The sequence below is a fragment of the Marmota monax genome, unplaced genomic scaffold (assembly GCF_021218885.2).
Source record: "Marmota monax isolate L192 unplaced genomic scaffold, Marmota_monax_Labrador192_F-V1.1 WCK01_AAM20220418_F8-fsc00005, whole genome shotgun sequence".
Lineage (NCBI taxonomy): Eukaryota > Metazoa > Chordata > Mammalia > Rodentia > Sciuridae > Marmota > Marmota monax.
Genome location: NW_026692254.1, coordinates 29,056,614 through 29,083,138, shown reverse-complemented (window position 1 = coordinate 29,083,138; position 26,525 = coordinate 29,056,614). Strand labels below are relative to the sequence as shown.

The 26,525-nt window shown below is 44.0% G+C and overlaps 1 protein-coding gene across 2 annotated transcripts in view; it reads right to left on the bottom strand.

Annotated features, from left to right (window-relative positions):
- The window catches only part of Znf592 (zinc finger protein 592), a 57,391-nt gene extending 32,839 nt beyond the window's left edge, over nucleotides 1-24,552 (bottom strand). The window contains exons 1-2 of one of the 2 annotated variants that reach the window (XM_046438059.2): nucleotides 24,451-24,552; nucleotides 11,742-11,847 (exon numbers count right to left, since the gene is read on the bottom strand). The gene's annotated coding sequence lies outside the window, so the exon portion shown is untranslated. The remainder of the gene's footprint in view (nucleotides 1-11,741; nucleotides 11,848-24,450) is intronic. The other variant, XM_046438068.2, reaches the window with a different exon arrangement.
- Between the last annotated feature and the right edge of the window lie 1,973 nt (nucleotides 24,553-26,525).

Sequence of the window (26,525 nt, the reverse complement as noted above, 5' to 3'; positions counted from 1 at the left end):
GACGAACATAGCTGCACCATTGTTTGGGGCATAAATATTTATGATTGTTATGTCTTGTTGGTGTATGGTTCCCTTAAGCAGTATGTAGTGTCCTTCTTTATCTCTTTTGATTAACTTTGGCTTGAAATCTATTTTATTTGATATGAGTATGGACACGCCTGCTTGTTTCCGAAGTCCATATGAGTGATATGATTTTTCCCAACCTTTCACCTTCAGCCTATGTATGTCTTTTCCTATCAAATGCGTCTCCTGTAGGCAGCATATTGTTGGGTCTTGTTTTGTGATCCATTCTACTAGCCTGTGTCTCTTAATTGGTGAGTTTAAGCCATTAACATTTAGGGTTATTATTGAGATATGGGTTGTTCTTCCAGCCATATTTGTTTATTTCTGTTACTAAACATTGTTTGTTTTCCTCTTTGATTGTTTCCCCCCCCCTTTACTGTCCTACCTCCCACTGTTGGTTTTCATTGTTATTTTCCATTTCCTCTTCCTGTAATGCTTTGGCGAGGATGTTTTGAAGAGATGGTTTTCTAGCTGCGAATTCTTTAAACTTTTGTTTATCGTGGAAGGTTTTAATTTCATTCTCCATCCTGAAGCTTAATTTCGCTGGATACACAATTCTTGGTTGGAACCCATTATCTTTCAGTGTTTGAAATATGTTATTCCAGGATCTTCTAGCTTTCAGAGTCTGTGTTGAAAGATCAGCTGTTATCCTGATTGGCTTGCCCCTAAATGTAATCTGCTTCCTTTCTCTTGTAGCTTTTAAAATTCTCTCCTTATTCTGTATGTTGGGCATCTTCATTATAATGTGTCTAGGTGTGGATCTCTTATGATTTTGCACATTCGGCGTCCTGTAGGCTTCTAGGATTTGGGATTCTGTCTCATTCTTCAAGTCTGGGAAGTTTTCTTGTATTATTTCATTGAATAGACTGCTCATTCCTTTGGTTTGGAGCTCTGTACCTTCCTGTATCCCAATGACTCTTAAGTTTGGTCTCTTAATGTTATCCCATATTTCTTGGATGTTCTGCTCATGGTTTCTTAACAGTCTTGCTGAGCTGTCTATGTTCTTTTCCAGTTGAAATACTTTGTCTTCATTGTCTGATGTTCTATCTTCTAAGTGTTCTACTCTGTTGGTAGTATTCTCCATTGAGTTTTTAAGTTGGTTTATTGCTTCCTGCATTTCTAGGATTTCTGATTGCTTGTTTTTTATAACCTCTATCTCCCTGTATAGTTGATCCTTTGCTTCCTGGATTTGTTTGCGTAATTCGTTGTCGAAGTGATCTTTCATTGTCTGATTTTGCTGTTTAATGTCTTCCTTGATACTCCAGATCATCTGAAGCATGTATATCCTGAATTCTTTATCTGACATTCCATCTGCTGCAGCTGTTACCTCTTCTAAAGTTGCGTTGACCTGCATTGCTTGTGGTCCTTTCTTTCCTTGTCTTTTCATACTGCTTGCGTATCTTTCCTGCAGGTGCGGGCGGCGGCTCTGCTCTCTCCTTATTCCAATTGGGGTGTCGTGGCTACCACGCCGGCAGGTCACTGGGCCTGTTCTGGGAGCTGGTGGCGGCTCTGTTCTGCCCCTACTCCAATTGGGGTGACGTGTCTGTCGTACCAGCAGGCCACTGGGCCTGTCCCGCTGGTCGGTCGCAGATCTGCCCACCTTTCGGGCACGGGTGGAGGCTCTGCTTTGCCCCTACTCCAATTGGGGTGTCGTGACTACCCCGCCTGCAGGATGCTGGGTCTGTTCCTGGCAAGGGAGGCGACTCTGCTCTGTCACTACTCCAATTAGGGTGGTGTTTGTACCCCGCCGGCAGGCTCCTGGGCCTGATCCGCAGGTCTGTTGTAGGTCTGCCTACCTTGAAGGCGCGGGCGGCGGATCTGCCCTGCCCCTCCTACCACGCCTGCGGACCCCTGGGCCTGATCTGCAGGTTGATCACTGGTCTGCTCACCCTGCGGGCACGGGTGGCGGTTCCGCTCCACCCCCACTCCAATTGGGGTCACGTGACCACCACACCGGCAGGGCCTGATCCGGGCGTGGGATAAGGATCTGCTCTGCCCCTACTCGAGTTGGGGTGACGTGTGTACCACACTGGCAGGCCACTGGGCCTGACCCGCCAGGCTGTCACAGGTCTGTTTACCTTGCAAGCGCGAAGGGCGGCTCTGCCCTGCCCCTCCTACCACGCCCATGTACTACTGGGTCGTGGGTCTGCCCACCTGGCGGGTGTGGGTGGCGGCTCCGCTCCGCCCCCTCTCCAATTGGGGTCACGCGGTCACCACGCTGGCGAGCCGCTGGGCCTGCTCCGGGGGCTGGCGGCGGCCAGGCTCCTTCCCTCTGGCTCGAGGACAAATTGAGGAGACTCGGGTGACTGAGCCTCACCCCCCTTACCAGGAGACCAACTGCTTATGTCACCGCTGGTATTGATGAAGATCTCTCCTCCACCGCTTTCTGCTGACATCAGATCTCTGCCATGTTGGTATCCTATGCGAATGGCAGCATTTCGTTCCCCTTGCCAGGCAACCCAAGCAATGGGTGAGTCCTGACCTGCCCTCAGCAGGACCCGGACCGAGACACAGTTTCCGCGGGCTCCTAGCCCCGGTCCAGGGAAGTTCCGGGAGCCGGAACTTGGCTGCTCCGTGCTCGGTGTAAGCTCCTATAAGTGTAAGCTCCAAGAAGCAGCCCCCGCGGGCTCAGTTCCGGGAGCCGGAATTCGGCCGCTTAGTGCTTGGTGTATGCTCTGATAGTAGCAGGGTCCAAGAAGCAGCCTCCGCGGGCTCCGCAGCCCTGAGCCAGGGCGGTTCCGGGACGGTTCCGGGAGCCGGAACTCGGCCGCTCTGTGCTCGGTGTAAGCTCCTATAAGTGTAAGCTCCAAGAAGCAGTCCCCGCGGGCTCAGTTCCGGGAGCTGGAATTCGGCTTCTTGGTGCTTCGTGTTTGCTCTGATATTAGCAGGGTCCAAGAAGCAGCCTCCGCAGGCTCCGCAGCCCGGAGCCAGGGCGGTTCCGGGACGGTTCCGGGAGCCGGAACTCGGCCGCCCCGCGCTCCGTGTTCACTCCGATAAGATCAGATTTTAAGAAGCCCCCAGGCGCTGAACCCTAGCAATCTGTCTGCAAGCCGCAGGCGAATTGCAGCCTGAAATTACCTGTTCTATGGCTGAATGAGCTGCGGTCAGTCAAAAACAGGTGTGGTGACGTCAGTTTACCAACATGGTGGCTGCTGGCCTCCTCTGTGGTCTGACCGGTGTGGAGAACCGAGATGGACCGCTTCCTTCCCCGTCTCGAACCCAGAATTCAGCCCTGAGTGCGGTGCTTGCGCGTCTGGCAGAAACTGCAGCGCTGTAACCCTGCGTCTCTATCCCAGCGCGCCTTGCAGACTCTAGCCGCGGGGCGATTTGCTTAATAAGCAGTGTTACCCTCCGTGCGACAAACCTCTCGCGTTTGAGTCCCCGTAGCCGATCCTCATGCGATGGAAATCCTTCCTCCAGGTTCCGGCGCACCCCACTATTGCTGGAAATTCCTAACAAGATATCCTTTAGCCGTCCTGACTTGTCATACTCCCACACAGTGAAGCAGCACACGGGGGTAATGCACTCCCCTCGCCGCCATCTTCTCTGGTTCTCTCAATATGTTTTAATTTTAAAAAAATGAACTGCCCTAATAAAAAACTTAAAAAGAAAAAAAACTTAAAAAGTTTTTTAAAAATATTATAACTAGGGGCTGGGGGTGTGGCTCAGTGGTAGAGCGCTCACCTAGTGAGGCCCTGGGTTTAATCTTTAGCACCACAAAAAAATAAATAAATAAAATAAGTGTACCTGTCCAACTACAACTAAAAAAATAAATATAAAAAAATATAACTATTTCATTTTGAAGACATGAGGATTTAGGGGAAAGGGGAAATCATAACTTTTTATTCTGTTTTTTTTATTCTGTTTATTTGATAAATAGGTTTATTCATCAAATCTGAAAATATCAGAGAGGGAAGAGCAATATTTTAAAATTTTAAATTAAAAATGTAGACAAATAAAAAGTGAGTTTATCCATTAGTCAGAAAATACACTAAAGTTGTTACAGGGCAAAAAAAAATTATATATACATACACATACACACACACACACACATACATGCGCACGCTGGGGATGTAGTTCAGTGGTAAAGCTTTTACACAGCATGCCCAAATTCAATCCCCAGCAATGCAAAATATATATATGTGGTTATAAAACATTATGTTATTATTTATATAAATATAAATGTAATAATAGATACATATTTAAATATTGAAGAAAAAAAGAAGAGAAAAAAGGCTCTAAAGAACTAAGAACGGGGCTGGGGTTGTGGCTCAGCGGTAGAGCATTCACCTAGCACATGCGAGGCCCTGGGTTCAATCCTCAACATCACATAAAAAAAATAAATAAATAAAATAAAAGTATTGTGTCCAACTGCAACTAAAAAAATAAAATTAAAATAAAATATATTTAAAAAAAGAAAAAAAGAACTAAGAACAAAGACTTGGTACTAAACCTGTGAGCTTTCTTTCCCCCTAAGCAACAAAACCTTCAAATTTCAAATAATATTAAACTTGGTCATCTATTTTTCTTAGCAATGTTAAATTCAGTAACAGCAGATTAATAAAAGTTAAGTAACAGAACATCAAGGAGGTAGAAGCACTCCAAAAGCATTATGAAAAGTCTGATCTCTATTCAGTGCATTTGGTTTATTAAGGGAAACAACATGAAGCAGATTTACATAAGAAAAGTGAAGAGTCTGGTGCAATGGTGCACACCTGTAATCCTAGCAACTTGGGAGGCTGAGGCAAGAGGACTGCAAGTCTAAGATCAATCTCAGCAATTTTGTGAGATCCTGTCACAAAATAAAAAATATAAAGGTCTGGAAATGTAGCTCAGTGGTAGAGTACCTGCCTAGCATATGCAAAGCTCTGGGTTTAATCAGTAGTACTAAAGGAAAAAAAAAAAAAGGAAAGCGAAAGGCAGCATGGTTTTAGGAACAATGAACTGGAGGACAACAAAACTAAGTTTCGTGGATGGTTTTGTGTGTTAAACATGTTGCCATGTTTGTTGGATGAGGCGAGAAGAAGGTGGATGTTTTTCAACCTGTAAACTCTTAATTCTGCTCCCCCACATGATTACCTACAGCTTACATACTGACATCACCTGTGCTCGATTATTATAAGAGTCAAGGATTTTTTTTTTAAAGAAAGAGTGAGAGAGGGAGACATTTTTAATATTTATTTTTTAGTTTTTGGTGGACACAACATCTTTGTTTGTATGTGGTGCTGAGGATCGAACCCGGGCCGCTGGCATGCCAGGTAAGCGCGCTACCGCTTGAGCCACATCCCCAGCCCCAAGAGTCAAGGATTTTTAAATGGGTAAATGAAAGTTGCCCTCAGTTGTCTAGAAAAGAGCATCCCAGAGAACAGAGGAAAAATAAATAAATAACTCAAGTTATGGGATGCAAAGAGGGTCTAGGGGCCTGCAGGGCAGCGAATAAGGAAGTAGGGAGACAGAGGGAGAGGGAAAAAGAGATGGAAGAACAGAAATAGAAGGATGGGGAGGCGCACACACAGGACAGGAAGGGCAGAAGGAGGGGCAATTGTTCCTTAGCAGTAGCTGACCAGAAGGAAGCATTGTTGAGTTGGGTACCAGGCAGAGGCACTTCTTTTGTACCAGAAACGAAGGCTGGACAAGAGGAAAGACAGAATGAGCAAACAAGGTCCAGAGAATGCCTCTGCTCCCAAGACCTGAAGGAACTTGCTCCTGGACTCTGACAGAAACACTGATCAGAGGGAGGCATTGCTTCCACAGGTGGTGATGAAGGGAGCTCAGTGAAACTTTGACCAGATCAAATAAAACCGTAAAAAGTCTCATGTTCCTGGATTCAGAATGAAGTCCCAACCAGGAATGACAAAGCCAAAATAATAAGGAATTGTGAACCACAGGAACCAAATCTCTTCCCTCTGCTGTCACTAATTGACTACATGGAGACCTTGGGAAAGTCTTGAATTAATATGTAAAATTAAACTACCTTTAAGGACCTCTGAGTTCTTGAACCGGTTAAGCCGCAACAGCTGAGCAAATTAACCTAGTGCTAATGGATCCATACATATACTAACTCCTAATGTGGAAAAGCAGAAGTCCACCATGTACACATCACAGTTCCCCCACCCCAAGTACAGCCAGGCCTGCTCACAGGTCAGGTGGCCCCAAGTCACAGATGTTCCTAGTCAGTCAGTGTCCAGGGTTTCATTTCATGAGACACCTGGTGCTCAAAACCATTAGCAAAAAATGGCCCAAAATATTCCCAGCAGTGTACAGGAAATAGCTGTCCCAATGGGCCCAGGCAAAACAACATTTTTCAGTTGTCTTCTCCCCGCTCCAGTTTAATTCCTCCAATGTACTCTGCCAGAATGGTTGCTGTGAAACACACATTGGATTAAAAATGTCCCTGCTCAAAATCCCCATCATCAAGATAGAGGTCAACTGCTCAGTCTCACAGGGAGCTCCATTCTGATCTGGTCTCCACCCAACTCCAGCCATTTCCCAGGGTACCTCTTATCCTAATCATACTGGGGCCTCTCGCTTTCTCCTGCCTCTGTGTGTGAGCCCAAGCTGTTTCACCTGACTAAAGAATACCTGAGAGCCCAGCCCTACCAAGGCTCCAAACACTAATCTGCCATCCTTCTGTTTCCTTAGGCCAAAACCTTTCTTTCCTTCAAACCCTTCATCTAATCCGCAAGTAAATCTGTCAACTCTACTTTCAAAATATACCCGAATCTAACCACTTTTCACCATCTCCCACCATCATCATCTCTTCTGGATTCCCACCAATGCCTGCTAACTGGTAACCTTGCTTCTGCCCTTGCCTCAACCAGTCATTCTGAAGCAGCCAAAATGTTGCTTTGAAAATCTAAGTCAGGGAGCTGGGTGTGTGGCTCATGGTAGAGCATTTGCCTGGCATGCATGAGGCCCTGAATGCAATCCCATCACTGCAAAACAAAAACAAAAAAATACACCTATATCAAATCATGGACAACCCTGCCTTAAAATCCTCCAAAGCTGTCACATTTCCCCCAAGTAAAAGCCATTTTTTTCTGCCCGTCTCCCAAATGCCTCCCTCATATCCAGTGTTTCCCAGCACACAAAGACTCCTCACCATTTCTCAAGTATGTTGGCCACATCCTGCCTCAGGACCAATGAATTCACTATTTCCTTTGCTTGAAAGGTTCTTGCCTCAGATCTCTGTGGCTCACTCCCTCAGGTCCTTAAGGTCTTTAATCCTATGTCACTTTATCAGGCACTTTCCATGACCAGCCTACATGAGATACCAATCCCCACCCTCAATCTCTAGCTCTTTACTATGCTTTGTTTCTCTTCCTGGCATGAATCACCACTGGACATACATTATTGTTCATTGCTTTACTGTCTGTTTATAAGTTTCATTCTGTTTACTAGAAGATATCCACCATTAGAATTTGACAGGTTCATCTATTGAGAGCTAAGATTGTTCAAGGACACCCACAGATTCCCAAGCAGGTTAAACGGTTGGTAAATATGCAACATACTGTGTTTAGCTTTTAAAACTTGCGTGTGCATGCACTCGCGCAAATGCACACTCAAGCATATATACTGGAGATTAACCCCAGGGCTTCACACATGCTAAACATATGCTTTTCCACTGAGCTACACCCCCAGCCCTTTAAAATTTTTTATAAATACTGAGACCTTGATGGGACCTCACCAGTGAGAAGGGACCTACACAAAAGTAGCCCTTTCTATGTACCCTGGGCCCCTTCAGGGGCTTATTAGATTTTTATTAGATTTTTTTTTTTGGAGTGGGTACTAGGGAGTGAACCCAGGGGCTCTTAACCACTGAGACGCATCACAGCCATTTTTTATTTTTTATTTTGAGACAGGTTCTTGCTAAGTTGCTTAGAGCCTTGCTAAGTTGCTGAGGCTGGCTTTGAACTTGCAATCCTCCTGCCTCAGCCTCCTAAACTGCTGGCATTACAGGCTGGCACCATTGTACCTGGCTAGATTTAAATATTTTATCAGTGGAAAATGCCTCCTGGCCAAGGCCCCCACAATAAGGAGATCTGTGTTGATGAGTATGACACCAGTGGAGTGGGAAAGCTAGCTCTAAGAACCATAGGGAAGAAGGCAGAGTCTTGAATCTTAAGACATGGGGATACAATTCTGTGAACAGACTAAAAAGTGGGGAAATTGTGTGATATGTGAATTATATCTCAATAAAGCTGTTATATTAGAAGAAAAAAAGAGAACTAGAGGGGGTTGGGATTATACCCAACTACAAGGTTAACAGAGAAGTAGAAACTAGGTATAGGCAGCAAAGTTTACAGACCTGAGAATTTAGATAAATATGGGTACTTTATAATCTTCACTCCTTTCACCTTTCCTTACTTTGAAACTGATTAATCATTATTTGGGGCACTCCAATTTGTGAGAACAGGACCCAGAGTCTTGAAAGAGGTACAGGATTCTTCTTGCTCACATGCCATCCTGTGGGCATCATCTCTTGGGAGTAAGGACTCCCAGATTTAACCAAAAAGCCTAACAGCCTCAGACCTGCTGGAAATCAGACCTCAATTCCTGAGAAGATAAAATGGACATTCTGCCAGACTCTGAGCCACCACCAGTCTCATCTACCACAAGGAAATGACAGTCCCAAAGATTCGAAAAGTGAAAAGATTGTAGGGGAAAAAGGGAGCATGCCATTAGTCTTCAGGTATCTCAGGTTACTTTAGATTTCTACATGAGTTAGGAGCTGGTGAAGCAAGGGGCTAATGGAGAAATTCTCTCCCAGGTCTTCTGCTTTCTCATTCCCTTTCTTCTTCTTCTTCTTCTCCTCTCTTTCTCTCCTCTCATATATGAATATATTCCTCAGCTTACGATGGGATTATACCCCTAGAAACCCATTGTAAATTGAAAATATTGTAAGTCAAAATGCACTTAGGCTGCGCATGATGGCACATGCCTCCAGGAGCTCAGGAGGCTAAGGCAAGAGGACTGTGAGTTCAAATCCAGCCTCAGCGACTTATCGAGGCCCTAACTCAAAATAAATAAAAAAGTGCTGAGGATGTGGCTCAGTGGTTAAGTGCCCCTGGGTTTGATCACTAGTATTGCCTCCCCACAAAAAAGAAAGAAAGAAAGAAAGAAAGAAAGAAAGAAAGAAAGAAAGAAAGAAAGAAAGAAAGAAAGAAAAAGACAAAAAGAAAAGAAATCACATTGTAATGGCATTAAGGGGTGGGGCTTCTGAGAGTTCATTAGACCATGAGGGTTTCACCCTCAGGAATGGATTCATGATGGCAGGAGTGAGTTCCCTGATAAAAAGAATGAATTCGTCCAGATTCTGTATCTCACACATATGCGCACTAACCCTTTTATCAGTGTTATGACACAGCAAGAAGGCCTTCACCAAATGTAGCCCTTTGATCCTGGGACTTCCCAGCCTCTAGAACCATAAGCTAAATAAATTTCTATTGTCTATAAATTACCCAGTCTGTGGTATTTTGTTATATGAGCAGAAAACAAACTAAGACATCAAACCTCATAGTCTAACAACACAATACACTGAAGAATATCAGTGGTTCATTCTCATGATCTCATAGCTGACTAGGAATTGTGACTGGGAACTGCCCAGCAACAAATCACATATCAACAGCCAGAGACACAAACAAAATTTCAAAACTAAAGTGTGCATATATGCACAGCACTTTCACACCATTGTAAAGTCAAACTAGAAAGCTGGGAACCATCTGTACTCTTCTCTTTCTCATCCTTTCTCCCCCTATTCCTTTCTCCATGGTGTATTACTGACTTACTCCCATTCTCACTCTCTTCCTCATTCCCTTCTTCCTCCCTCTTCTCTTCACAGAGACCTGGGTGGCCTCTCCAAAAAGACTGTTTCAATCTAAGGGCAGTCAGTTTTCTGCAGGAAATCAGGGCCCCAGCCATGGCAGCCTTTCCCTGAACAACCCAGCATGGCAATAGATCTAACGTTCACATGTGTTCATGTGTGCCCTCTGCATATGTCCCTGTTGATTCAAGAGAATGATAGGGAATAATCTTCTCAAAGGTACAACTCTATATGCCTTTCTATCATCAGAAAAAAATTTATTAGTAGGAGCCCTTATCCTAACCAGGTACAATGGTATGTGACTATAGTTCTAACTAGTCAGGAGACTGAAACAGGCATTCTAGGCCAACCTGGAGACCACATCTCAACAAAACAAAACAAAGCCCCTTTTAAGATACATAGTGAAATGCTTACAGATACAATGATATGGTGTCTGGGATTTGCCTCAAAATAACACAGGGCAAGAAGAAAACAGGGAGGGAACATAAATCAAACAAGATTGGTCATAAATTGTTAACTGTTGAATTAGGGTGAGGAATACATGGAAGTCTCTGTCAAATTATTTTTTCTACTTTATACATTCTAGGACAACAGGGAACCAGCCTATTGGGTGGACTCCATGGGTCCAACTAGATAACCACCAAGGATATTTACGCCCATCAGGATGGCTATTTTTTTTTTTTTTTTTTAGGATGGCTATTTAAAAAAAAAAAAATCACCAGAAAATAGTAAACTGTTGATGAGAATGTGAGAAACTGGAACCCTTGTGCACTGTTTTCTTGGGAATATAAAATGGTATAGCCATGGGGCTGGAGTTGTGGCTCAGTGGTAGAGCACTTGCCTAGCATGTGTGAGGTATTGGGTTCCATTTGCAGCACCGCATATACATAAAATAAAGATCCATTGACAACTAACAAATATTTTTAAAAAATGGTATAGCCACTATGGAAAATGGTATGGCAGTTCCTCAAAAAATTAAACACAAAGCTGTGCATGGTGGTACACACCTATAATCTCAGCATGTCAAGAGACTGAGGCAGGTCAGTTTCAGTGATTTAGCAAGACCTGTCTCAAAATAAAAAATAAAAAGGGGCTGGGAATGTAGTTCAGTGGTAGAGCACCCCTGGGTTCAATGCCCAGTACTGAAAAAAAAAAAAAAAAAAAGAAAAGAAAAATTAAACATGGAATAACACATGATTCAGCAAATCTGTTCCTAGGTGTATACTCAAAAGAATTCAAAGTAAGGTCTCAAAATATCTGAACACCCATGTTCATAGAAGCTTTATTCACAAAAGGTAGAAGCAACCCACATATCCATCAATGGATGATATCAATGGATAAACAAAATGTGGAATAAGCATAAATATTATTTAGCTTTTAAGAGGAAGCAGGTTGAGGGTAAGGTTCAGTGGTAGAGCACTTGCCTAGCATGAGTGAGGCCCTGAATTCAATCACCAGCACCACTTTTTAAAAAAAAGGAAGGAAGTTGACACATATTACAACATGGGTGAACCTTGCAGACATTATGCTAAGTGATATAATAAGCAAATACTGAATGATTCCACTTATATGACATCCCTAGAGTAGGTAAACTAACAGAATAGAATGGTGGTTGCCAGGGGTGTAGGGTAGAGTTGTTTGATGTATACTGAGTTTCAATATGGGATGGAGATAGATGATGGTAATGGTTGCACAAATGTGAATATACTTAATGCCACTGAACTGTATACTTTAAAATGACAAATTTTGTTGTATTTTAACACCAAAACAAAACAAAACCCAAGGAACAGAAAAGCTCTCTTGTGTCCAAAACTCAGCTCTTCAAGGCCAGCTCAGGTCAGCCTAGACATCATACCTTAGTGAGGTTCTCAAAACAAGGGTGTGGTGAGCGTTGCTGGGGGAGTAGAGCTGCGGAGAAAGGAAAAACTACCTAGGCACATGGTCTAGTGTCCAAACACCACCTACGGAAAGAAGAAAAACAAAATGTTTTTTAAATGAGTTTGAAGGTAAATGTTAAAGTTAGGAAAGAGAGTTTAAAAACTAATAATAATCATTCCAGGGAAGACTCTGAGAAAAATCTCCAAACAAATTAAAAGCAGGCCCCAAAGGCAGTCAAAAAATAAACTCTTCCCAGCCCCAGATCTGCTCCCCTCCCGCTATCATCATGCAGAAATTCAGAGCAGACTCCACTAGATTCAAATCCCAGCTCAACCGCTTACTAGCCATTTAATATTGGGCAAGATGCTGCACCTGTATGTCAGCTTCCCCATATATAAAATGGGGCTATTAAAGAGATTCAGTAAGTTAATATTTGTAAAGCTCTTACCATACTGCCTTTCACACAGCAAATGCATGTGTTTGGGAAGTACTCTGCCACCAACCCCAGTAGCCAGCAGGCTTTCCTTTACATGTCGTCAGTGTGCCCTGGTAGCTCACTGATGGGAAGCATGCACAGAGGACAGAGAGGCAAGGCAAGTGAAACCAGTTTACCCCTCTACACAGCTTCTCCGCCAGTGCTCAGGATGCCTGATAAAGCTGAGGAAACAGAGTCAGGGGACAGGGACAGGTGGCAGGTAAGCTGAGAAAATCAAATAAGGTGGGGGAGAGGCAAAGGGGGTAAGCACTGAGCAGATGAGAATAAGAAAAGAAATGGAAAAGCTGCAGGGCACCATGGTGCATAATAATATAATCCCAGCAACTCAGGAGACTAAAACAGGAGAATCACAAGTTTGAGGCCAGCCTCAGCAACTTAAGCTCTAAGCAACTTATTAAGGCCCTGTCTCAAAATAAAAAATAAAAATGGCTGGGGATGTAGCTCAGTGGTTAAGCACCCTTGGGTTCAATCCCCATTACCAAAAAAAAAAATAAAATGGGGAATGGCAGAAACCATTTTTCTGAAGTAGATAGTTTTTAATTGTGACCAAATTGAGAATCACCTTGTGAATTTTGGAAACTACTAATAGTTGCCAACGATCTATCAAGATTCAGATTTAAGGGCTGGGGATGTGGCTAAAGCGGTAGCGCGCTCGCCTGGCATGCGTGCGGTCCGGGTTCGATCCTCAGCACCACGTACAAACAAAGATGATGTGTCCGCCAAAAACTGAATAATAAATATTAAAAATTCTTTCTCTCTCTCCCTCCTCTCTCTCTCTCTCTTTAAAAAAAAAAAAGATTCAGATTTAACTGGTCAATGTTCAGAAAAACAGGCTAATGCTGTCAGGTGTATGTATTCACAAATAACAGAATCAAAATCTTACCCTTGAACTTTTAATTCTGCCCTTTTTTATTCTAATCCTGCATTCTTAACCTCATCTTTGTCTTAACCTTGCCAGACTAGCATTTAGTTTGGGTTCTAAATTGGAGATAGAGACTTTTTAATTCCACCCCCCTGGCAAGTGCTCTACCCCTGAGTTACATTCCCAGTGAGATATAGAAAATATTAACAGAAAAATTTGGAAGGTAAGAGAAGGAAGCCAGTTATCCCAATTCTACAGAAGGGAAATAGGGATAACTTTTCTGAAGTTTTCCTTTTCTTATTCACATCTTCACATTTCAAAACATAAACTAATGAGCAGACACTATAATGTCTAAATGAGAGGAGCCTGGATGTGTCTTGGGTCTATTGTTCAATAGCAAATAAATTCAGAGGTGCTCCAAAGAGAGTACCTGGCTATTTACTCCAGGATCACTTCAGTGCCTCCAGCAATAGGATTCTGTAAGGCTATGCAGATAGTAAATGCAGCTAGTCTGCAGAGAGGAGCTAACAATCCTGAGCATCAGGCTTCACTAACCCAGGAAGGCTTCTTCTCCCAGATTAATTACATACTCATGGGTAGATGTATGGGAGCTTTACAGTTTACAACTATTTCTATTTCACAAGGTCTTACCAGTGAGTGAGCTAGGACTAGCTCTCAAATGAGACCTCAGGGCTCCTGCCTGCCTCCAAGGACCAAGTTGCCCTGTATGCTCTAAACTGGGAGGTCAGTTTCACATTTCACATTTCCCAATACCTTCATCTTCCCATACTAGATAGGGCACAAATTTTCCTTCAATTTGGTATTGAGACATTTGCTCTAACCCTTGCCATAATTATGACATACCTTAGCATGTTGTAAGACTGGGATTAGAAAACATTGTTCTACAACAGTATTCTAGATTAGAGGTTTTTCCAAGATCAGAAACATCAAGGACTTTCAGAGCCAAGAAGACTTTAGGAAACTATTGAATTTAAGCCACTTACTCTACAAACAAGGAAACTGAGGCCCAGAGACATGAGGTAATCAAATTAGAAACGGTACATAAACTGAAAAAAAAAATAGTTTTTATTACTGTGGAAGATTCCTGTTATTCCTAAGTAATAGGGCCCTAAATAACCTTCCCATCAGAAGGGTTGAAGTCTCCTATTCACAGTTACCCATTCAAATCTCTCCATCAAATATCCAGAAAAGGGTTGATTTAACCCTTCAACCCAGTGATCCTCAGCCCTGCAAGCACAATAGAAACACCTAGGGAGCAGACCATCTTCATGGTGGGCCTCTGCTCCTGTACCTCCTTTCCCTCACACTATTCCTAAGCACCTTAAGTACTCTGGCCTCCAGGGCTTTTGATTAGTCCTCCCTATTTGCATGGCTCTCTCTCTCTTACCTCCTTCTTACCTCAACTCAATATCTTTTCATCAGTGATATTTCTCTCTTTTTTTTTAACTAGTGATTGAACCCAAGAGCACTTAACATCCCCAGTGCCCCCCACCCCTTTTTAAAGTACTGGTTTCAAGCCCTTTTTTATATTTTATTTAGAGACAGGGTCTCTCTCAGTTGCTTAGGGCCTTGCTAAATTGTGGAGGCTGGTTTTGAACTCAAGAGCCTCCTGCCTCAGCCTCCCAAACCACTGTAATTACAGGCACGTGCCACCAGATCCAGCTTTCTCTAACTTATTTATTGTATTTATTTATTTTAATTTTTCAGATGTGCTATCATTATATTGCCCAGGCTGGTCTTGAACTTGCAATCCTTCTGCCTCAGCCTCCTAAGTAGCCAGGATTATAGGTGTGCACCATCTTCTCCAGTTTGACTTTTCCAATAAAATAGGAAATCTGTCTACTAAACCCCCATCCACTATCCTTGCTTTATTTTTCTCCATATATTTTTCACCATCTCTCATCCTTAATATTTTTCTTGTTCATTGTCTATAAACCCACAATCACTAGAATGAGTTCCTTGAGAGGAAGATTTTAATTTTGTTCCCTACCCAGTACCTGGAACAGCACCTGGTACACGCAAACCCTCAAATATTTATTCAAGAAATTAATTAAGGGCTGGGGTTGTGGCTCAGTGGTAGAGGACTCGCCTAGGGCATGCAAGGCCCTGGGTTCAATCCTCAGCACCACATAAAAATAAATAAATAAAACAAAGGTATTGTCTAACTATAACTAAAAAAAAAGAAATTAATGAATACATCATAAACACCAATCTTAAGACATGATTTGTACCAAAAACAAAATTAAAAATAAAAAAAAAAATAAAGAGGCTCTTCTCCACTGATTCCATCTTGGGAAAAGCCTTTTTTTAAAACAGCCTAGAACTCTAACAAAAGAGAAAACATTCAGAAATAAGTATTTCCAGTCGATTAATCCAACCCAAACGGACCTATGAGTTGAAGACAATTTATCCTGAGAAACAGAAAGACAAAAAATGAAGTTAAAAGATGATAGAGGGATTGAGGCTGTAGTTCAATGGTAGAGCCAATGCCTAATGAGGCCCTGTGTTCAATCCCCAGTACCATCAAAAAAAAAAAAAAAGGAAAGGAAAGAAAAGAAATTTACTCTTCTCTACATCTCATCCATCAATCAGGAAAAATTATGAGGGATCTGTTTTCTCCTTTAATGTTTCCTTTTTTTTTTTTTAACCCTGGGCATATGTTATTTTTTAAATAAGAAAAAAAATAATAAAAACAATCTTCCCAACCCTTGCAGGCTCCCCTCAAATTCTACCTCTGTTACAAAGCCCCTGTACTGGGGCTAGCCCACTCTATACCCCATTCTTCTGCCAACAGGACCATCAGATGGGCCCAGTATCAGCAAGGAGGTGTCTCAGCAGCGCTGCCTGCAGAAACTGATTTGCATGAAAAGTTTCTTTTGCTGCCTTCACTTCTCTCCTGTCATGAAAGAGTGTGTCCCTTCAGACACCCTTGCCCCGAGGTGTCTGCCTGGGTCCCAGTCTTTGTTTCAGTTGACTTTAATTAATTCCTGGTAATTAAAGCTACTGATTGCTGATGAACTACTAAGAGTATGACCTCTCCCAAGTGGTGTAAATATTTTAAAAGAGATCTCTAAACTGGAAAGGCAAAAGTCTTAGACTTAGGAATAGAGTATAATGGTGGAATGGTAGGTCCTGGAGTTCATATTTTGGCGCCAGAGGATCCCTCCTACTACAGAGTGCAGGCACTATGGGAAACAGTGTCAAGCAGAGATAAGTGAAGTAATGAAAGATGAGATTACATCACTGCCACAACTCCTCCCAAACGGCTGTTCAATCCATCTTTATACTATAAAATGTTCCCCAAACGTAACCCCAGTCACCTCAAAGAGTGACCTGTGGTGAGTAGCCACCATCCTCAGAAAGAAAGCCTACTTAAGACACTTTTGGTCTAGAAGCAAATTGTTCTCTAATTGCTTTCAGTGGGAGAACCCCTGAGGGCAAAGTTCATCTCACTTGATTCTTTTATGCTCCACAGAGCATCAGCTCTGAGTTGGGCCCAGGGTAGGCCTTTCACATCCAACTGTAGATTACAGATCAATGATGGCCCAGTTGCAAAGAGGCCCTGCAGAATTTTAAATACAAGTAATTCTAATTAAGAAAACAGTAATATTAATCACACATGTAATATTTTTAAGGGCCTGAGATTTATAGCCTTAATGAAATATTAGACAATGAAGTTTTTACAATCTCAGCTAGTTCTATTTAGGCCTGGAGGTCTAACAAGGAAAAGACAGTAAGCAGTCCGTCCAAGCCCAGAAGAATTTGAACAGCTGCTCAGTGCCCACCCCTCTGAAAATGCCAAAGCTCTGCCTCAGATGTGTTTTCAGACCCTGGAACAGCCCGGAAATGGTTTGCAGTTACAATGGACAAATACCTTCAAAACCCCTCCCAATGGCCTCACTCTGCCCTTTGGCTTGCTAAAGGAACACATTCAACTTCAGAAACTAAATTAGCAGAAAGGAGTAGAATGCTGTAAACTGCAGCAAACCTGGGAAATAAAAGTAGAGCCACAGTCCATCCCACTGCCTCCCACTCAGCTCCAGCTTGCCAAGGACAGTGTGGGTAAAATGTTCCTGCATCCAAAGACTAGAAGAAGGAAGAGGCAGACCCCACTTCACCCCAGGATGGGCTGAGACCCAAAAGGGAGAGAATCCCAGGAAGGTATGTGAGGCTTACATGGAACTGCCTCTCTTTACAGTCCCTTGGCCCTCAAGTAATAACACCAAAACCTCTAGCCACTCCATATGGGTTTGGGGGAGACTGAACCCAATGGTCCACAGAAGACCCATGGCTCCTCTAAAGAAAGTGTCCAGCCAGGTGCGTGACACATGCTTATAATCCAGCTACTTGTAAGGCTAAGACAAGAGGATCACAAAATCTAGGCCTGCCTGGACCTTGAACAACTTAGAAGACCCTGTCTCAGAATAAAATTTTTAAAAAGGGCTGGGGATATAGCTGCAAGGTAGAACACTCCTGGGTTCAAACCCCAGTACTGCAAAAAAACAAAACAAAAAAACATAAAAACATCCCAACAAATGAACCTAGAAGCCAAGTCACACTCTGCTCATCTGAATTTAGGGACTATCCCAATCAGAGGTGCTAGCCTAATGCACCTGGCAGGTTGGGCTGCCACAAATGCATATCTAACAAAAGAATCCCCCCCCCCGCCCGCCAGAATGACCTAGGAGGTATAGGCAATTCCAACATCATACCTCTTCTAGAGGGGCACAGTTCTAGGCAATGAGTTTTTTATTTAGAGCCTTCAATGTTTGTCTCTGAAATGAAAACAGATTTACCAGGTGCTTTTTATAAACACCTTTGTTTTTGTAAAGACAAGATAGAAGCCTGTATAAAATTCAAATAATAGTGAAAATATACATAAATATTAATGTAATAGGGGCTTCAGTTGGGACTCAGTGGTTGAGTGCTTGCCTAGCATGTATGAAGCACTTGGTTTGATCCTTGGCACCACATAAAAATAAATGAATAAGATAAAGGCATTGTATCCATCTATAATTTTTTAAAAAAGGTTAACATAATAACCATCCTAATTCCATCCCTCAGAGGTAAGAAGATCTTATGGCAAACTCTGTCTTACAGAGTGGAATCAAGGCTATTCTGAGTTAGACTTGGGGTGCCACTCTTACATTCTCTGGATAAGCCTGTGAATTTGTTTTTGTGGAGGATTCTTAATGCCGCCACTGGAAGGAGGAGTTACAGTTAAAATAAAGATTTAAAAACATTTTAAAGTTTCAGAATCTTCAAAGGAGCCCCAATAATCCTGGAGCTCTTAAAAACAGATACAAGTTAAAGTCCCAAGACCCTCCCCCACCACCCAAACACATACTGATTTGAGAGCAGGAGTTAATCTGCTCCTGACCAGGATCAGACACACTCCTCTTCTTCACTCAACATTGTGGCAGTCCTCCCACAACCAACCATACATACAGATATCACACCCGTTTCATTCCCTGGTATAAGTTAATGAGAGAAAGGGGGAGGATTTATTTATTTATTCATTCATTCATTCATTTATTTAAACTAGGGATTGAGACCAGAGATACTCTAACCTCTGAGTTACAGCCCCAGTTCTTCTGAGACAGGGTCTCCCTAAATTGCTGAGACTGGCCTAGAACTTGTGATCCTCCTGCCTCAGCTTCCTGAGTCCCTAGGAATACAGGTGTGTGCCACTGCACCTGGCTCACCATTATCTCTTGATAAACACATCTTCAGAATCTAAAATGGAGATGGTAAAGAACCTAACCAAAGTCACAGCAGAAGACAATCCAAACTTTGGTGACCTCAAACTTGAAAAGTATTCATTAACTTTTCTTGGGACTCATAAAATGGATCTATTGTTATTTCAACATACATTTATTTCCCTGCTGTTAAGTAAAAGCAAATGGTTGGGTGGAAAAATTCTCAAATGTAATTAGATAATTAATATTACATCCTGCATCCCTACAGCAAGCAAAGGGGAAGGTACCAGACCAGATGCCTACAAATGAAAACATTCAGATTCTGGGTACATGCAATTGCTCTACCGCATGGACATCAACTGTCAAAACTTTCTCCTATTCAGGATGTTGCTATTTTTGTAAGAAAAGAAGTTAAACATACATGTATAAATAGGGATGGAGATAAAGGCCTAATACAAATACCAAAATATTGAGATGTTAACAATGGCTCTAGATTGTAGAATTTATCAGTGAGCTTTATTTCCTTTGTATAGCCATCTATATTTCCTAAATCTCCCAAAGGAATATGTATTTCTATTTTTTTTCTACTGGGAATTGAACCCAGGGGACTCTTGTTATTTTAAAACAGGGTCTCACTAAGTTGCTTAGAGCCTTGCTAAATTGCCTAGGCTGGGGATGTGGCTCAAGCGGTAACGTGCTCGCCTGGCATGCGTAGGGTGCTGGGTTCGATCCTCAGCACCACATAAAAATAAATAAAGATGGTGTGTCAACTGAAAAATAAATATTAAAAAAATTGCCTAGACTGGCTTTGAACTTATGATACTCTTGCCTCAGCCTTCCAAGTCACTGGGATTATAGGTATGTGCCACTGTGCCTGGCTTGAATATGTATTTCTTGCATAATTATTTTCAGAGTTTCAAAAGCAAAATAATTAACCCAAAATCTGTGTTAATCTATTTGGACTTATTTTTCACTAAAGAAAAATAAAGATTCTAAACCAGGCACAGTGATACACACCTGTAATCCCAGTAACTAGGGAGACTGAGTCAGGAGGATCACAAATTCATGACCAGCCTGGGCAATTTAGTGACTTGGTCTCAAAATAAAAAATAAAAAGGGCTGTGGATGTAACTCAGTAGCCGAGCACATCTCCTGTGGTTAATTTTTTTTTAAGATTCTAAACTCTAGGGGGTCTATATTACTCTTCCCACCATTGCAGAAGAAATATAACATAGAGTTCAACTTCATGAAAATTCCAGTCCAATAGGAAAGCTCACCCAGTGACTGAACAGGTTAAGGGTATGAATTATTACTTCATTATGTAGGAAAGACAATGATTCTAAAATAATCTCTCCAAGTGCAACCAAAAACTCCCTACCAGCTCCAAGAGTTCACAGACCTCTGCTCCCAGAATAGTTTTCAATACATGTGTCCCACACCACAAAATTACCCATACAACTTAGAATCTGCATACCTTCTCCATTAACCCAAATCTAGGAACCTCCTTTTTGGATATTTCTAAAAAGTTATTCCTACCAGGCATAGTGGTACGTGACTGTAAATCCCAGCTACTCATAAGACTAAGGCAAGAGGATCACAAGTTTGAGGCCAGCCTCAACAACTTAGAGAGACCTTGTCTCAAAATAAAATAAAAAGGGCTGTGGAGGTAGTTCAGTGGTGTGGCATTTGTCTAGAATGTATGAGGCCCTGGGTTCAGAGACAGGGGTGGGGGAGGTTATTCCTCCTCTTAAGTTTCACAATCACCCAATTATACACAATCACTCATTCTATCCATTAATAATGACTGCTGACTACATCGAATAGTACGAATAGTACGTAAGGAATGATTATGTTCGGAGAAAGGGTTCGTTTTTAAGCAATCTGAGAGAAACAAACAAATTGAGGAGTGAGAGTTTGTTAGTGTCCCAGCCCTGGCCAGAAAAGGGGGGAGGGGTGGAATGGCCAAAGGACAGAAACATCTGTCATTCAGCAGTTTCATTTCTCATGGTCAGTTAATATCCTAAGTTTATTCATCAGTCTCTTCCAAGTTTGGTGAGTGAGTCAGTCTCCCTGGACCCAATCAACTGAGTACCCTACAAAACTAAATTTGTAGTCTACAAAGTTGAGAACCAGATCTCAAAGCACAGTGATCCCACAGATAAAAATTTGCCTTAGGATGACACCTATAACGACTCTGTAACTGCAACACCCCTCACAGAATGAATTTGATGTACCTAATACTTTCCAGTACTCCCCATGGTCCAAAATCCTTGATCTGCTTTTCACAACCCCTAGTCAGCCTTCCAGCCTCATTCCCAAACAGGACCTCTCATTGCTCTGCATTTTCATATTTATGCCTCTCTCTGCCTAGAATGTCCTTTGCTCAATCTTATTTGCCTGCAAAACTCCTATCTTCCTCCAAAGCCCATTTCAAAAGTCACCTTCTCCCTGAAAGCCTTCCTGACTTCACCAGGTATTTTATTCTTACTTTTCCCAACAGCTCTTTAACCACAACTGTAATAGAGAATTTAAATATATACTGTAGCTCTTTCTTTATTTGACTTCTCCTGGATACTCAGCTCCTGGAAAGAAGGAACTCACTTTGTATCCACAACTTCTAGTACAGTGTCAAAGCATGAAATAAGAGATCAATGTTGAATGATTGATCACATTGGAACACAGCATTAAGTTATCAAGAAAAGTGGAGAGAAAAAGATAGCTACACAAAATTCAGGAACTCAATTATCTATATATTTAATCTTATCCAAAATGACCACAACATGACTGGGAAGCAGCATGGATATTTTATTTATTTTTAGCCTGGACATTTTAAAAATTTAAATAATAGCAACTGACATTTAAACTAAGAGCTAAACTATCTACATGGCTTCATTTGATCTGCACAACGATCTTATAAGGTAGGGACTTTTATTTGCATTTAAGATGAGGAAACTGAGGGACAGATAGATTAAATAACTGAAGATCTTTTGATTGGTAAGTAGCAGAAATAAAATACAAACTTCAATGGTCAGGGTCCAGAGCCACCAGTGGGTTCTGGAATCAGAGATACATGGGTTTGAATTCAAGACTGTAACAAATGTGACTTTGGATAAATCATCTATCCCCTCTGGGCTTGTTTCCTTGTAAAATAGGTATGATAACCTTTCTCCTAGAGAACAGAGAGGATTAAATTAAATATGATTACATATACAAAAATCATTAAAATCGGTTCTCCAACCTAGCAGGCACTCCGTAACGCCAATTCAGTTTTCCCTTCCCTTTCTAAAAGCTGGGTAAAGCCCACTCACAAAGGAAAAGGATCTCCCAGGGACTCCTTAAGACTTTTTCAAACAGATCAGGTAGTTAGGACACTCAGCATAGAAACCACCCTGGCGTTACTGGCTTATCTCAAAGTACATTCCCTGCATGGGGCCAGAGACCTTTTAAAATGTAAATGTTCCTAATTACACTAGAGACACAATCCAAACTAAAGAGGGAAAGCATTTCCCTCAGGCCTGGTCGCTCTGACCCGCCATACCTCTCTGCAGACATTTATCTCCCCTCTCCCCTCACCCCACTCCCTTTCCTCCTCCAGACCCACAGGCCTCTTTCACTTCCTCCAACTTGCCAACCTCTACTGTTCCACACATGGTTAACTCTTAACCCTCTCAGGTTCTGGCCTAAATGTCACTTCCTCAGGGAAACCTTCCCCAAAGCCCCCCACTCAAATCAATCTCTTTTACTTCCTTCTCCCCAGTTTGAAATTATTAGTTTACCACTTTCTTCAAAGTTTTATTCCAAAGACACCTTCTGGGGCTGGGATGTAATTCAACAGTGAAGCAGGAGGCCCTGGCTTGATAACAACAACCAAAAAAAAAAAAAAAACCCAGGCCACTTAAGTGTAAATCCAACCCCCACCCCTGATACCTCAGATTCTCTTTCCCTGTTTTCCTCTTTAGCGGTTAGCACTTTTTAACATGATATTATTACATATTTTATTGTCTACCCCCCCACACACACACACACACACTAGCATGAAAACTCAAGGGCAGTTATTTTGCTTGCTTTATTCACTGCATCTACAACAATGTTTTGCACACATTTGTTGACAAATATTTGTTGCTGAATGAATTTTCTTTGTTATTTATTATTGAACTGTCCCACTAGGCTAAGAGCTCCAAAACTAAAAGATGGTGTCTTTCTGGTTTACCTCAATACCCTCAATACCCAGCTCAGTCATGGGCATGTAATAAGTGCTCAGTAAAAATTTACAGTCAGACATGGTAGTGTCTGCCTGTAGGCCCAGCTACTTGGGAAGCTGAGGTAAGAGGATCACTTGAACTCAGGGGCTGGAGGTCAGCCTGGGCACACAATGAGAACTCATCTCAAAAAAAAAAAAAAAATTAACTAAATGAATCAGTCATGATCACTGGAAGAATTGGAAAACGGTCAAAATAGTCCCAGTAGCATGACATTTCTTCCTCTCCTTCACTGTGTAATTTACCTGTGAGTTTTAGGAAATAGATCCCTGAAATCCCACGGGGTACCAACCAGGCCAAGCACCTATGTGTGCACATCCTGTGTTCTTAGCCACACTGTACACTTGACAGAAGTGCCCTACAGGCCCTACATGAACAGAGGACTGAATGCAAGTTGGAAAACCCTGGGGTAAAAATCATTCTACACGCCCCCCACCCCAAATCCAGGATAGTCCTGGATGCTAAAAAAAAAAAAAAAAAAAAAAAAGCCTCCCTGGGTGGGCCTACGGATTTATTCCAATCCAGCACTTTTAATGTCACCTCCAGCCTACTGGGGGGAAAAAAAGTTAAAAATCCCTGAACAGCTCTAATAATCCTGCGATTCTCAAGAGCAGGCACACCTAAGGTCATATGGACCCCTCCCCCTCACAAACGCTGATCCAAGGCCAGGAGGCCATCTGCCCAGCAGACGCTCCCCTGTCCTCCCTCGGGTCACACTGAGCCTTCCCCCAACCCCCAGGTTGGCAAGAAGAGTCCCTGCAGAGAGACAATTTCTACTCTAATCAACAGGACCGTTCTCCCCAGAGGACCCTAACTCTGGAGCAGGAATACCTGTCTGCTCCGGGAGAACCTTCTCTGGGTCAGAACTTGGGCGGAGGGGAGGGGAGGCGGAGGGGCGCGAAGAGGGTCGATCCTCGAAGTGCCTGCCCCATGACGGAGCCAGCTCTTCGGGCGGCAGGGACAGTCGGGCTGACAGGGAGTCCTGGCGGGGCAAAGTGGCACCGTTATCCCCGCCCGGGCGGGGGGCCGCGGGCTGTCTCCTAGGGCGGCCGCGCGTCCCGCGCAGGGAGGACAGCGGCGCGCCCGGCCCGCCCGGAGCGGCGATCACGGCGGTGGAAGGGGCCGGTAGCCGCGGCCAGTGGCTGGGTTGGGTGGCGGCCGGGCCCGCCAGGCGACCGTCCCGGCAGTGGCTGCCGCCTCGGGCGGCGGGCAGGGTCCGCAGGCTGCAGGGCCCGGCCGCGCGCGGGCGCAAGCTTGGTCCTAGTGCCGCTCGACCCTAGCTTGCGCTGGGGCGACCCGGCGGCGGCCCTGGCGCAGTCCCGCCCGGCCCGGGCCCGGGGGGCGCTTACCTGGCGGCGGCGGCGGCGGCTGCAGGCCCCGGGCTCAGCCGCGCGCGTCCCCAGCGCCGGCTGCGGGCGCCACAACATGGCGACGGCGGCGGCGGGCGGGGCCGCGGCTCCGGGGGCGGAGCGGGGGCGGGCGCCGGCGGCAGGGCCCGGCCGGGCGCGGGCGGGGCGCGGGCGGAAGGGACTCGGACCTGGGCACCGGCCAGGACGGTGCGGCCGAAGGGCTGCCCGGCGCGGGCCGGCCTCCGCCTCCCGCCTGAGGCGGATGCGCGGCGGGGCCGACGGCGGCGGGCGGGGCGGGGCCGGCGCCGCGCAAGGCTACAAACGACCCCGCGGCCCCCACCGGATCCCTCCCGCCGGGTCCGCTGGACTCCCGGGTCAGGGCCTGCGGCCGCTCCCTGCAACCTAAGCCTCCAGTCCTCTGGCGTGCCTGGGACAGGGGCCTTCAGTGGGGTGATAGCCGCCCACTAGAGGGACCAAACCTGCCCACGCGACTGTTTCGCCTTGGAGGACCGCGAGCGCCTCAGGAGCCGGGACGGCGTCCTCCCGGACGGCGTCCTCTTCATTTAGATCTGACGTGTACTGGGGCCTAGTAAAAGCTGTTAAGTGAAAGGAAGCAGGGGTGGCGTGGGCCTGGCACTCAGGTGCTCACTAAACATCTGGCCATTGCTGGATATAAAGACATGCACGTAGGCTTGGAGGCGCTGGGCGCTCTGACAACGTTGTCTCTGGGGTGACCGAGGAACGCGCGGTCAGCCGAGCTGGGGCACTGGCATCGGGTGCCTCTCACTGTAGACTGGGAGGCTCTCAAGGGTTTTACCAGGGAAGCTATGATTGCCCAAGTGAAAACTCGGAGAGGCGGGCAGGACCTTCCAAGAACCCGACATACCTGGAAATGGGTCTGCACCATTAAAGCAGCAAGAAAGTTAGGGTGTGGGAATGCACGTACGAGGCTCTGGAGACGCGGTGAGAACCAACTAACCACGGAGAAATTCCTTTTGAAGAACCCGGAAAGACAGGACACCGCAAGAGACTGGAAATGACACTCAACCGGGCCTGCTGTGCACCAGGCCCTGAGCCCAGTTGAGCCTTGGGTAAGGAGTAAGAAGAATGTTGGTAATGAAGGCAGTAAAGGGTGAGGAGTCTTTCCAGAAGTTTGGCAGGGAGAGATAATAAAAGTAGGCTTATGGACGGGCGCTGTGATGCACTCCTGTAATCCCAGTGGCTCAGGAGGCTGAGGCAGGAGGATCGCAAATCCTAAACCAGCTTTGGCAAAAGCGAGACACAAAGCAACTCAGTGAGACCCTGTCTCTAAATAAAATACAAATAATAGGGCTGGGGATGTGGCTCAGTGCCCCTGAGTTCAATCTCTGGTACCCCACCCCCGCAAAAAAAAAAAAAAAAAACAAGGCTTAGTAAGAATAAAAAAGAGATTTTGTGTGTGTGTGTGTGTATTTGCTGTCCTTTAAAACTTAAGAACAATTGATTCAAATCCCTATACCACTTATCATGGGAAACTCCACATACTTGCCAGTATCTCCAGAGATTCCTGGTAAACTTGTATTTCTTTCTTTATTTATTTATTTAGTTAGTCAGTTAGTTAGCTGTTGTCAATGGACCTTTATTTATTTATATGTGGTGCTGAGAATCACACCCAGTGCCTCACACTTGCTAAGCAAGTGCTCCACCACTGAACCACAACCCCAGCCCCTGTATTTCTTGTAATTATCTCTGGTCCCATTTTTTTTTTCTTTTTTCCAGTACTGGGAAATGAATCCAGGAACACTTTGCCACTACCCTTTTAATTTTTCACTTTGAAACAAGGGCTCCCTAAGCTGCTGAGGATGGCCTCAAACGGTTGACCCTCCTGCATCAACCTTCTAAATAGTTAAAATTACAGGTTTTGGCACCACTTTGAGCTGAGATTTGGCTTGAGCCCAAGTTTCTTGTTTATAAATTTTGTATTGTGCTCTTTAAGGAAATTTGGCACCATACACTGGATATCACCCATATATTCTCTCCCAACATTGTGTACATTCATGTAAACAAAATGGCAATGTTATGACTGTTAAATTAGT